Here is a 14,229-nt window from a genome sequence, read left to right as displayed (position 1 = left end):
TAATTATTCTTGTGTTAGAAAATATTCCAAACTAACTCTTTTTTTGAAAATTGTGGTGGCCGTTTCGATGTTTTATGGCCCTCAAAAGGACCGTTTTGGTTATGTGGTTTTAAAATGAAAGGTATTTAAGGCGACGGTGTTGTAAAAGGATACTGTAATGTTTGTCTTCTTTGCATCACAGCCGGCGTTTCCTATCAACTCACCGATTCCAGCAGCGAAGAAGACTGGGGCACTCTTTCCCAGACTCGGCGTAGTTGTTCTTCCAAAGCACACGATGAATGTGACCGACGGTGAACTGCAGTCGAGCAAAGCCTCTCTTCAGGGTGTCGACTACCTGAAAAAAACCTGGAAAGTCAGGGAATGTCAGGGAATTATATTTATGATCTGGAAAGTCAGGGAATGTCAGGGAATTTTAGTGTAGGTCAGGGAAAAAAATTATGTTGATCACATTGCAAAAAATCATGTGTGGAACTCATAAAACAATCTTTGAAATTTTATCAATGCATGACGTCAATGTTTTTGGGAAGATCCCGGGCATCAGATCTACTCGCTGCGTTTATGGACGCCCTTGCCGGTTGCTGCAAGTATCCATGGATGGGCCCAATGTGAATTGAAGCTAGAGGTAAAAAAAGGTGGCGAGAAGCTGATAGATCTGGGAAGCTGTGGGCTGTTTATTTTGCATAATGCATTCAAGGATAGTGTTCGCAGTATCAGTTGGGATGTTGTCCAATATTTGCGTGGTATCTACAATATCTTCAAAGATGTACCAGCAAGACGAGCGTTATTCACGATGTATTCTTGATCTACCATATTCCCGTTAAAGTTTTGCGGTCACCGATGGTTGGAAAATAGTGCTGCTGTTCAGAGGCAGGGCTGGTAGCCGAACATCCGGAAAACGTGAGAATATTTTAAGGGTGTTATATCATGGAGATTTCAAGAACTTAAAAAATGTGAAAATTTAGCTTAGTTGGTTAGAGAACATAAACGAAGTTCCATTAATAAAAAAGCGAGAACTTTTAGCAAGCAGTGATATATTCTAGAAATTCCAGAGAACAAAATTTAGATATTTCTAGATAGTTAAATGATATTCAGTGAAGTTCCGAGTACTTCAAGGATGATCAGATAGCTTCAGAATAATCCCATTAACTTCAGCAAATTTGCAGCAACTTACAAGGAGTTCCGTGGAATTATAGGGTATTCCAAGAATTTTATGACTGATCCTAAAACGTCAGAAGCGTCAGGGAATTATGAATATGTATCAGAAAATTTGCTGGATTATTAAACAAATTTAGAGAACTTCAGGTAAGCATAGATAAGTTCAGGGAAAAGCGAGTGTTAATAATGGTTATAATACTTAAGGAACATTGTCGAAACTACAAGGCACGTCAATTAATTTCAGTAAAGTTGCGGATTCTTAAAAAATACTGATAAATTCAGGGTAGTCTAGATAACTTTGAAGAAATTCAGTAATCGTTTAGACACCAAGAAAGTCTAGACTATTGAAGAAGTTTTAAATTAGTGCCGATAATTTAAGGGAAGTTTTATGAACTTCATAAAAATCTGGAGAACTTCAGTGAAAATCATAGAAATATATTAATTATTTCGTTCTTATTCCCTGAAAATTTCGGGAGCACAAAAGTTCCATAAATTTAGAAAAATTTCGGAAACGTTACAGAAAGACAGTGGTCTTCAGAATCCAAAAAAAAAATATGTATTTTTTTAAATTTATTTCTTACTGAAGATTAATCCACTGTGAATCTTAAAAGTTCAAAGTGCGAATGAAAATATCGAGAAAAAATAAATGGTTGTATTTAAAATTCATTATTTTCTTTAAATTTTCCTTAGTTAGAAATTTTTTTAATTCTTTGAGACTTCTAGGTATTTTAGGGAAACAAAAAATGCCTTGAAGATTCCTGGTTTTCCAGATTTTTTAAATTAATAGACACCGTGACTAATACTGTGGGTTTGGTTATTAAGTTTCTATTGAATATGTTGCTTTAAAGGTTCATATCGTACATAAGTGTTTATGAAGTAATAATTTAATAAGTCTAAAACATCAAACATTTATTTGATGTACCTTCTCTTAGGTCACTTTTTAGTCACTATTTTTACAACTTTAAGTCAATATTTGGTCACTTATTTATTCAACATGGTCACTAAAATCACTATTTCTGACAGCAGTGATCGCTACCAGCCCTGCAGAGGGCAATCAAAATTACTCCACAAATACGAAAATTTATTCAAGGCGTCCAGAAAGACAAAACGTCAGCTCCTACCAAGATGTTAAAAACGGTTTGAATGACTCGCTGCTGATGGCTTATGGTAAGTTCAGATTACAGATTTATAACATGTTATAGCACTATCTTGATGGTGGTTTCTGTGTTGCAATTGTTTGACAACCGTTATAACATGTTATAACTCTGTAGTTGTCTGAACGTGGTATTAAACTAGGTTTCCTCAAATCAGTTGGTGTCGAAGTTGAGCCATTTCAATGCGAATTTCAGACGAACATCCCTATGGTGTCTTTTTTGTGCAACGCGATGTCTCAAATGGTTAGAGGCATTATGGAAAGGTTCATTAATATTGATCATCTGAACAATATTGCACAGGTAAATGCACATTTGATCAATAAGATCGCAAAATGGAACGACTGGACGTTTTTTGGCACAGGTTATTGGTCGGCGTATTCAGAACTATTGTTGGTTGTGAAAATGATTTGCTGCTTATCGCATGGCAACGCCAATGCAGAGAGAGGTTTTTCGGTAAATGCAGAATATATTTTTGAAAACATGAGGGAAAAGTCAAGGCCCAAGCGCAATCCTATCCTAAGCCTATTTGTCGGATTGAAAACTAGTTAGAATCAAATCGAATGCGGTTAGGCAACTTGATGTCATTTGTGACAATTGTCAAACTTTCCGTTTCCGTTCCGCTTCCGCCCACATTGCGTTTGGGCCTTCAGTCGTAACGCGACGTCAGATTTATGATGTTGTTACTCATGCAGGCGGGTTGGAAAACTTTCAAATTTTGAATAAACTTATTAAGCGAGTTCGAAAAATCGCATTCGCTTTCCATGTAGACAAGGATCGTCGTATGAAAGAAGCTCTCGATTCTGAAAACTCAAGATGCTCAAAAAGAAGCCGAGAGTTTGCAGGAGAAAATTGTTCTGCTCAAATGATAAACATTTTTAAAAGTAATCCGAAAATGAAAATCAACACATATTCAACTTGCAATTTCTCGTTGTAATGTGAACTCACTGAGAGAATAAAATGTTAAACTTAAATTATTTTGCCATGTCTGTGGTTGTCATATGGAATTCCAGAGAGTACAAAACTGACTAATGCATGATCAGTGCATCCTCAGGTTCGTTTGCCAAAACAAGAATAATCACTGCTCTGCTATTTTACAATAATTTATAAGTTAAGAGAAAGGATCGTCTACGGGTTGATTTTTATTTGGCTGTGAAATTATGAACACAAATTGAGAGCTTGGTGACATTGATTAAATATTCCTATTTTTAGTTAGTAATGAATAGTGAGCCTAGTTGTGAGCAGTAGTTATTCATTATTATATTAGAATATGTATTTATAGCCCTAGGCCTATTCACATCCTTCGTAGGTAGTCGATCATATGTTCTGTAAAAATTGTATTAGTATCATGTTCTGTAGTACGTGCCATGAGTATGCTATTCTTGATATCTTCGAAAACTTACCCTGCTGCTCATTTTAAACTAACCTTAATTTACACTACGGTATAATAAAGCACATCACGTTGTAGCTTCTTAGGTTAAAATAACGAAGTTTTGATGACTGGAATATTTCTGAAAACCGACTGGAAAGTCAGGGAAAGTCAGGGAATTTTATTTTCGACTTTGAGTCGACACCCTGCTCTTTCACCAGAGGTCTTAAGGCAATCCGTTCGCCATGCGATTCAAAGCAAGAATGAGCACAGGCGTAGTTGTAGCAAAAATTACGCTTATTTCTGTTAATTATGATTTTACATTGTTTTAACATTTTATTTGACGAGCCTATCAGGATCTTCATCTTTGTTTAATTTGTTATTCTAATTTACGTATTCACTAGACTGATGCAAATTTTGACATTTTCGCTCCACAGTGCTCAAAAGGTTCCAAATCGGGTCCTGATTAGTCTCCCAAAATTTGAACTCATTTGAAAAGAAACTGACTTGGCAAAAACCATTTGAAGTTTATATGGAAATTACTATGGGAAATCCAAACTTTGTGTTCATTTTCTTCTTACCCTTTTCCATATGGCACTGTTCAAAAATTCAAAAGCTATACTTATGGAAAATTTTCTCAGCTTCAACTTAGCACAATATAGTTATTGAGCCAAACGTCAAATAAAATAGTTATTAATTGTTTAAGAGATTGATAATCTTATGGCATGATCAAGCAGCTGTTTTGTCAGCAACACTGTCTCTAGCAGTGTGTCATAGTAGCCATGATGTTTGTGCTCTATTCCAAGCGCCAGAAACACCAATGTTGCCTGCTGAACAGTTGATTGAGCATAATCGTAAGACATTAGTGGCTTTAATTATTGATAACTTTTGATGCTTACATTATATTGAAAAGTAGTTCAGGACAAAGTTGTAGCTGAGAAAATTTTCTACGAGCTCAGATATCATTTTTTAAAGCAGAGCGATATGGTAAATTGTTCGATGGATATGAACAAAACATTTGGTTTTCCTATAGTAATTTCCATATAAACTTCAAATGGTTTGTGCCAAGTCAGTTTCTTTTCAAATGAGTTCAAATTTTGGGAGACTAATCAGGACGCGATTTAGAGCCGTTTGAGCACTGTGGAGCGAAAATGTCAAAATTTGCATCAGTCTAGTATTCACGTTTTTCTGCTGGTTTACAGAATACCCCTTTGGGGGTGTGTTTTGTTGGAATTGAAAAAAGTGAAAACCTACCTAACTATGAGTATAACATAGCCTATCGTGCTAGATCTCGTATGATCTCATGAACCTTTCCAGAAAAAAAAACTCTCCGTCTTCTAATGTCTGAATTCCAGCCAGGAGGTGGATCTCAGAATTTCTAGTTCTCGGGGGACTGTTTAGGATCATCCTAAGGATCTTGCTCAGGATCGTTTGGAGTTTGAGGTGATGGCATTTGGCACAACTCTTCCAAATTGGCATACCGTACTCGATTACAGGAAGGATGATTTGTTTGTAGACAGCAAGCTTATTTTTCAGGGACAGGGTAGACCTCCTGTTGATGAGTGGATACAGTCATCTTATCAGGATGTTACACTTGGTTTTCGTTTTATAAACGTGCTCCCTGCAAAGCCGAGGTAGACTACCTCTTTGAACCATTCCACCACTGTGCCGTTTAGACAGATCTTATTATTCACCGACGGAACAAGTCTGGGAGATTTAAAGTGTGGAAATATGATGACCTGGGTCTTTGCCGCATCGATACGGATCTACCAGCTGTTGAAATATCTAGACAGGACGTCCAGGCCTCTCTGAAGTTTGGCAGTCAGAGCTCCGATGACCCTACCCTTGTAGACGATGAATATGTCATCTGCGAACAGAGACAACGATCTACCATCAGGGAGAGCCGGCATATCGGAGGTGAACAGGTTGAATAGAATAAGGGCAAAGGATGCTACCTTGTGGAACCCCTGCACCGATGTTGAAAGCATCCGATGTGATGCCATTCAGAGAGACTCGGAACGTCCTGTTCGATAGATAGTTGTTAATTATCTTCACTAGGAAGATTGGAATACTGTAGTGCTGCAATTTTAACACCAGACCATCATGCCAGACATTGTCGAATGCTTTTTCAATGTCCTACAACGCCATGGCAGATGTTTTCGAAACAGACTTGTTCCGTCTGAGAATGTTTGTTACTCGAGTCAGCTGGTGGACGGTCGAACGACCTTTCCGAAAACCAAACTGTTCCTCAAGTTGTTTTCTTCGGCACATGTTAGGAGCTCTTTCGAACAGTTTTGATAACCCTGAGAGAAGGCCGATTGGTCGATAACTTGAAGGAGAGGGCAGATCCTTCCAAGGTTTCCGGATGGGTATGACTTAAGCTGACTTCCAACACGAGGGGAAGTAGCCAAGTCGGAGGAACAGATTAAAAATCAGTGCCAGATGGTTGTAGAATCTGGAGCTCAAGTGTTTGACTACCAGATTCAGGATATTGGCCAAACCTGATACAGGCCAACAGTTCATCAGCCGTAATCTCGGATTCCTTGGGGAAAATATTAGGCATCTCATGGAGGTTGGTTGCGTTTTCAGCAACCTCAGCTTCGTGAGCGCTGACGATGTTTTGTCCGAAATTATGGAAGCTGATGAAGTGTTGACTTATCGCGGCAGCCTTCACTTCAGGAGTTATCAGATGAACCACTGTGTCGCCGGGACTTTCCAGTGAGGTTACTGGAGGAATGGGTATTGGCTTATTTTTAAGGATTTTGGTTAGTTTCCAAAATGAATTGCACAATCTTTGAGAGAGCGGATCCTGTTAGCAAAGTTCTGATTTCTGAGGTCCACCATTTTGGCTTGGATGGTTTTCGTTAGGCGATTACAGTGGGTCTTCAAGACAGGCAAGCCAGAACGCTGGTATTGCCTTCAAATGGAGCTTTTTGATAATTTGGTAATTCAGAGTATTACTCATCTGTCTGGATACTGGCACGTGTTGTTCCCTGGCTCGGGATATCACCTCCTCGATGGGACGAAGACAACAGTCAACGTATTCGGGCGTCTCAGGAAGTCGACAGTGGAGTCGACACAGTGTTGGAACTGATCCCAGCTGATGCGATGGTAGTTGCATCGGGAAGCTTGGAATCGGTTGACGGAGGAGCCCACATCGGCCACCACCGGATAGTGGTCTGAACTCAGCTCCTGCTGGGTCACAGGTTACGAGCTGTTGTCTCCCATGTTGCTGACAAAGATGTCGATGGTGGAGCTATTATGGTGCAGGTCGTCGTTCAGGAGTGTGCCGTTTTGGTTGCGTCGACTGTTGCCCCAAGCCTGGTGGTTGGCGTTCAGGTCGCCAGCGATGATGTACTTCTCACGCCGTCGAGTTAGTCTGATGATGTCTCTCCGTCCCTGATGGTGGCTTGTTTGGGACAGTAGGCCACAAAGATGATAATAGGGCTGACAGGAGTGGAGACTTCCACACCCACCACTTCGATCATCTTCAGCTGGAAACTCGGTAGCAGTCGACAGCCGATATTTCTCCTTAATGCGATAGTCTCTCCTCCTCAGATGGTGCTGGTCCGGTCTAGCCTTACGAGCCAAAAATCGGGGAGGTGAACATTTATCATCCAGTTGACTTTTAGGATGACTTCTGGTTGACTGCAGCCACGTGATTGGCACTTTGTGGTGCGTCAATTTTCCTCACGCGAGTTTTTCTTCTTACAAAATTATGAAAATTAACGCTTTAAGGGGAATTATATTAGTCGCCCTGAAAAGGACGGTTTTAGTTTGATGCGCATGCTCGTCTGTCGAGCGGCAAACAAATTACCCAGCTGTTGGCCCTAGGCAAAAGTGTAGCCTTGATATTAGACGGATCTCCACTATATCGTGAGGCCTCTTATCACAGGTTCGTATTCTTCTGGCAGCGGCGGGTTTGATGCACGGTACCGGGTTGTTCAATCTTTGTCGTGGTTGGGGAATTCTGAGATCTGTAGTTTTAAGGTTCTTCGGCATGACAATGACGCGCTTGATGAAGATGGCCTACAGTGGTGTTTCTCACGATGAGCAACTGTACCCGAACAGTGGCGGTGTAGCTTCTTCGCTACTTCTCTGGCTAGAGCGCTCTTGCAGGCAGCCTTGGTAGCAAGCTGCTTGCGAGGAGCCTGTCCACTGGTCCGCATGTTGTGTGTTGGGCAATCGATATGAACACGTCCGAAGTTCCAAAGGAAATGCGACTTCGGCTTGTTTCGTTTGGAACCAACTATGTGATGGCTGTGTTAGGAAAGGCACCTTGCGGTCTAAGCATATGTATGGGAAATTTTGATGGTACCAATTATAGTTAAATTTCTTAGCTGTTTAACTATTTTTATCATTTGTACTATATGCCACAAAATTTCTGAATGAAGCCCTAGACGAATGGCATATTGCATGACATATTTCACATTAATGCTTTGGAGAAATATGCGTTCAAAACCTGACCACTTTTCGTTACATGTTCATTTTTTGTACTCGCAAAGTGTACCCCCATACAGAAAACAAAGACGTAGTCCTACGTCCAAAATCTGTTAATTTCTTTATTATTGGCAAAATGCAGATCTACGTAAATCTCCATTAAGTTCACACATAGTTCAGATAGAGTTTGTTCAAAGTTTAGAATCTTGATAAATTACAAAATATGCTTCCTAAAGAATATATCAACAGGACGTTACGTGGTGCGGTTACCACTGAGAGAATCTCTAATTTCACTTCTGGGCAATTCCTACATGTCGGCTTTAAACCGATTTTCGATGATGGATAAACGTTTCGCCAAGGACAACGAGCTACGGGAAGAGTGTACGACGTTCATGGAGGAATACATACGGCTGGGGCATATGTAAGAGTGTTCTCGCGTCGCGGGCCCACAGTTTTTCCTCCCTTACTACGCAATCCGTCGGGCTGACATAACCACGACGAAAACAAGTGTCGTGATCGATGCCAGCAGCAAATCACACGGGCAACTGTCGTTGAATGATGTACTTTTCACCGGTCCAGCTTGCGGTAGTAAACTTCCGAATTTCGAGGTAGGGGAAATGGCTCTTATACCCCGTTCACATTACAGCGTATATCACGTGATATACGCTGTCTTGCAATGAGCACTCATACATCAAGTTTTCCTTGGAAATCCTATGCATGAGTGCTCATTGCAAGACAGCCTATATTACGTGATATAGGCTGTAATGTGAACGGAGTATAATGTTGGCCTATGGATCTAAGATTGGGCCCATCGCTAAAAATCTGCTATTTATCAATTTTATCTAGATGAACGCGTCATTGGGACGGTACTAATGGATATTTTTGGTCGCTATTGCAAATTTTGTCGATTGCTGAATTTATGTCTTCTTCTTCTTCTTCTTCGCATTTCAAGCTTATTGCGTATGGCATTATTAGCTTATTGCGTGCTCTCAACTTAGTGTTCTAGATGCACTTCCACAGTTATTAATTGAGAGCTTTCGATGCCCGTACCATTTTTGCATTAGTATAATTGTGTGGCAGGTACAATCATACTCTATGCCCAGGGAAGTCGAGAAATTTATCAACCCGAAAAATTCCTAAACCGGACCGGGAATCGCACCCAGCCACCTCCAGCATGGTCTTGCTTTGTACCTGCGCCTTTACCGACTGAGCTAAGGGAGGCCCATGCTGAATTTATGTATGGGCCCAAATTAAGGGCATTTAGGCTGACATTACATCCATTTCCCCTATGTGTGTTCCGGCAAGTGTGGACGCATCCGGACGACCGAAAGTATCTAGAGGTCGTTTGGAGGTTGCATCCTTCCTTTCCGCTGCAATGCTATCAATTAAAGACCGTGACATATGGGCTCGCAAGTTCGCCGTACAAAGCAACACGTGTGCTGAGCTAACTCGCCGATGATGAAAGGAAACGATATCCCCTTGCACCGGCCGTAGCCACGAAGAGATTTTACGTGGATGATGTTCTGGCCGAAGGGGATGATCTAGAGGAAGTAACCGAAACTTGTCACCAGCTGCAGGATCTCCTTGTTCAAGGAGGATTCACCCTACGAAAATGGTGTGCCAACGATTCGAACGTGGTGCGCCACATTCCCAAAGAACTAGGGGAACTTCTTCCCAGACGGACGTTGGGCGCAGCGCTATAACGAAAGCCCTTGGGTTGCTGTGGTATCCGAAAACGGATCAATTTGGATTCCAAGTACCCTGTCTTCAGATCCTTGATGTCGTAGCCAAGCGTGCCGTGGTTTCCGAAATGTCCAGGCTTTCCCACCCGCTTGGACTTTTGGGACCAGTAGTAATCAGTGCCAGAATGTGACTGTGGGTGAAACGACTAACTTGGGATGAAGAGTTGCCAGCACAAGAAAGTCGTTGGTGGCAAGCCTTCCGCAGTGAACTGGATCAATTGAAGGGGGTAACAGTGCCAAAATGCGTGCTTTACAACTGTCATCGCGAGTACCAACTACACTACACTTTTACGATGCATCCTCGAAAGGCTACGGATGCTGTGTGTATTTCATTGGACAGAATGCTAAAGGAAAAATCGAAACAAATCTCTCAATAGCCAAATCGCACGTCACTCCTCTCCGTGGCTTATCCTTACCCAGGCTGGAATTATGTGCCACAGTGCTGGGTAGTCAATTGATGAACAATTTGCCGACAAGTACGGATTTCTCGGACTCCGTGGTTTTTTGGTCAGACAGTACGGTCGCTTATTGGGTCCAATCTCCACCACACGAGTGGAAGGTGTTTGTATCGAATCGGGTGGCCGAGATACAACGCTTCACCTGAGGAGGGTCCCATCCGAGCTCAATCCAGCTGATCGTATATCCTGAGGAATTCAACCCATCAACGAAAACTTGTAATGGCAGTACCGCCAGCAGAAACATGACTGACAAATCCGTCAAGTACCTCTACAATCCACGATGCCGAGCAGGAGAAACGTCCAGTTGTTGTGTTAGCTACAATGGAAATCGAGCGATATACCGAGTTGGGGAAGCTACTGAGGCTAGGCATTAACATTTACTTGACTTTTAACTCCGCGAGTTATTTCGTCAAGGGTGTCGCCGTGAGGGCACTGGTATGGTAATTGACGCGGCAGCTTTGGTAGAGCTGGAAAGGCTCGCACAGGATGGCCATGGAAGGTCCGGCTGGTCGTGGCCTAGTTAGTTAGTTTGATGGCCACGTCCCTGTTTTGTGGTTTCAGTTTGTGTTTCTGTTTGGTATGCTTGGATGTTTGTGTTATCAGTATGGTCGAAGAGATTTCATTTTATTGTGTCCCTGTGTGTGTTGATTTGCTACCGCTTTTTGTATCTGTTGTTCTTATTTGTGTTTTACATTCTGTGGAAGGTTTCTGTTTTTCTTAGGAAGTTTATTAGGTTGTTCTCGTTCTCATGTGAGTTGTTGTATATTGATATATCTGAGGTTTGGTATTTTTCTCTTTCAGCATCATACGCTCTACATTCTCTTATGATGTGGTCTGCTGTTAGCCAGATGTTGCAATGTCTGCATTTTGGTCTATCTGTTCTCTTTATTAGATAACTATCTGAAATCCATGTTTTTCCTTGTTTTACTCTAGTTAGTACTCTTTGTTCTGAGACTTTTTTCCTGTCAGTGTATGGTAGTGTTGTTGGTTTGGTTTGTCTGAGGAATGATGTATTTGTCCTTAACCATTCCTCTTCGTTTGACCGTATTGCTTGTTTCTTGAACCATTTTATTGCGTCATGTGCGGGTACTTTCATAAGGTTTGTTTGGCTTGTTCTGCCTAGTTCTGCTAGTTTGTCTGCTAGTTCGTTTCCTGCTATCTCAGTGTGGCCTGGGATCCAGCAGAACGTTACTTTGTTTTTGTTTGCGTATTTGTCGATTTCTTCTATCCATGCATGTTTTGAGTTTCCTTTGTCGAGGGCTGATAAGCATCCCGCTGAGTCGGTGAAGATTATGGTATCTTTTTCCTCTGATGTGGAGAATTTTGTCGCGTATGCCAGGGCTTGTGCTTCCGCTGAGTATATCGTGCACATTTTATTTAGCTTTATGCTTTTGTTGGTGTCATAGTCGGCAATGCCGCAGCCTACTTCATTGCCTCTGTTCAGTTCACCAACAGCCGAACTGAAGAAGAAGCAGTGTCTAGCAGTGAGCAGGAAATATATTACTAACGCCCACCCCTTTTGCAAAGTGAGCGAGACTGGGAGCATAATAGCAGGGGTACAACTGTGAGAGAACGCCCGCCCCTTTTGCAAATTGAGCGAGAATGTGAGCATAAAAGCAAGGGTACAACTGTGAAAGGACGCAACTTTTCATTCAACCGTCGACCGTGTCGCACCAAGCGAGGAGCCCATCCAGAGAGCACAACAGAGAGCATCTGAGTTATAATTTTAAGCAGTGGAAAAGAGAAATTTAAGTTAAAATATGTAGAGAAGAAAAATAAATCCGTGTGAAAGGTGAACTTCTCCCGCGCTTTGCATCCGATCTCCGAACGTCCAATCCAACACTCCACATCATAACACAAAAAGAGTTTTAGAACTTTCAGCCTTTTTCAAGGCTCAGCGAGTAAATTGCAAAGGTTGTTGCTAGCCAAGCGGGCTAGTCCAATCCAACCACGTCGTGGCTATCCGAGTAAAGCCAAGTCTAGGTGTTCGGGCCAGTTGCCCTCCTGGGAAGGAACGCGAGGGTTCCTGCTCCCACCCGGCTCGGTTCCCGAAGGGAACGCGAGTACCGTCAACCGACCAGTGCAGTACAGTCTACCGTAGCTCGAACATATTTGGTCCTTCGAGCCGGATCTTCAACGTTTCGAGTATCTGGATGCGGAATGGATGGTTCGGGATCGGAGTAAGCACGGAGAAGATAGAAAGAACTGAGTGAAAGTACAAAAACTGTGAAAAACCGCTGTTAAAACTGCGAACTGAACAATATTGAGTGAAATAAGTGACGAACCTAACATAATAGTGAAGTGTGAAAATGTCAACAAAAAGAACACCACAGAAGTTGTCAAAAAATGGCAGTGAAGAATCAGAAGCGGAATTGAGCATGCTGATCCATATGCGAGGCATGGCGCAAGGCAATGTGACGCGCATCAAAAACATCTTGAATGAAGCTGATGTGGACCGAACTGAGCTCACACCTGCTCAAGTAAAGGTCTACATAAAGAAGGTAGAAACTTCCTACACCGAGTATCACCAATATCACCAGCAAATAATGGCGAGTGTACCACTGAACAAGCGAGAAGAACAAGACGTGAAGTTCCTGAATTTCGAAACTTTGCACGAGCAGGTGTCGACCATTCTCGAAACTTGGCTCGGGAACCTTACCGCACCTCCACGAGTTCAAGAGCAACAAGCCATCCCATTGGCCGTGAATCAGCAACCCATTGTTATCCAGCAGTCCCTACCTCGTGCCATTCCCACGTTTGACGGGAGATACGAGAGCTGGGAAAGGTTCAAGATAATGTTCCGGGACGCTGTGGATCGCACCAACGAAGCACCAAGGATCAAGTTATATCACCTCGAGAAGGCTCTCGTTGGTGACGCTGCAGGACTAATAGACGTCAAGACAATCAGCGATGGAAATTACGACCATGCCTGGCAACTGCTGAATGAACGGTTCGAGGATAAGCGGCGTATGATCGATATACATATCGCCGGCTTACTAGGAGTGACAAAATTGTCGAAGGAGGATTTTTCTGAGCTGAGAGCGCTGGTCGAGACTATCAGTGGTCATGTGGAGAATCTTAAATTCCTTAACCAAGAATTCACTGGAATTTCGGAACCTATCGTCGTGCACTTGATCGCCCGAGTCCTGGATACTACAACGAAGAAACTGTGGGAGTCTACAATACGAAGAGGTGAGCTTCCCACTTACGAGAATACAATCCAGTTTTTGAAGGATCGTGTCTCAGTTTTGGAGAGATGTCACAGTTTTAGCGAGGAATCTAGATCACAGCGAACAACTGTAAAGCCACCTACAGGAAAACAGGCCACTCCAAGAGCCAACGCTGCAACCACGGATCAACGATGTAACATGTGCGGAGAAACCCATCCGATATTCAAGTGTTCGTCGTTCAACAGTCTTACTGTAAGTGACCGACTTTCCAAGATCAAGGAACAAGGTGCCTGCTTCAACTGCTTGAGGCGGGGACACAGCGTGAAGAACTGTCCATCGAAGAAGTCGTGCTCCAGATGCAACAAAAGACACCACACATTGCTTCATTTTGAGAGCCGTGCCAGTCCACCGAAGTCTTCAGATGAAGGTAGCGAAGTGAAGTTGAATCCTGCTATTTCAGTTCATGTTCCAAACGAGGCAGCAGAATCCAGCGCGAAACCTACAAGTCAGCCGTCGGTAACTGCAGCACACTCCAATAATCCGATCAATCCAGCGAGTCAGGTGGTGTTGCTCACTGCCCTTGTCGATGTTTCTGACCAACGGCAACGCCCTCGTGTGTGCAAAGCCCTGCTAGACTGTGGATCCCAGGTGAGTTTTATCTCCCAATCATTTGTTACCACTCTTGGTATTCATGTGGAAGAAGTAGGCATTCCGATAACAGGCATAGGTGGTGTAAGGTCAACA

The sequence above is a fragment of the Ochlerotatus camptorhynchus genome, unplaced genomic scaffold (assembly GCF_037179485.1).
Source record: "Ochlerotatus camptorhynchus isolate MF236.1 unplaced genomic scaffold, CSIRO-AGI_Acam_v1.1 ptg000167l, whole genome shotgun sequence".
NCBI lineage: Eukaryota > Metazoa > Arthropoda > Insecta > Diptera > Culicidae > Ochlerotatus > Ochlerotatus camptorhynchus.
The sequence above is the reverse complement of the archived record's forward strand: the minus strand, read 5'-3'. Positions refer to the sequence as shown.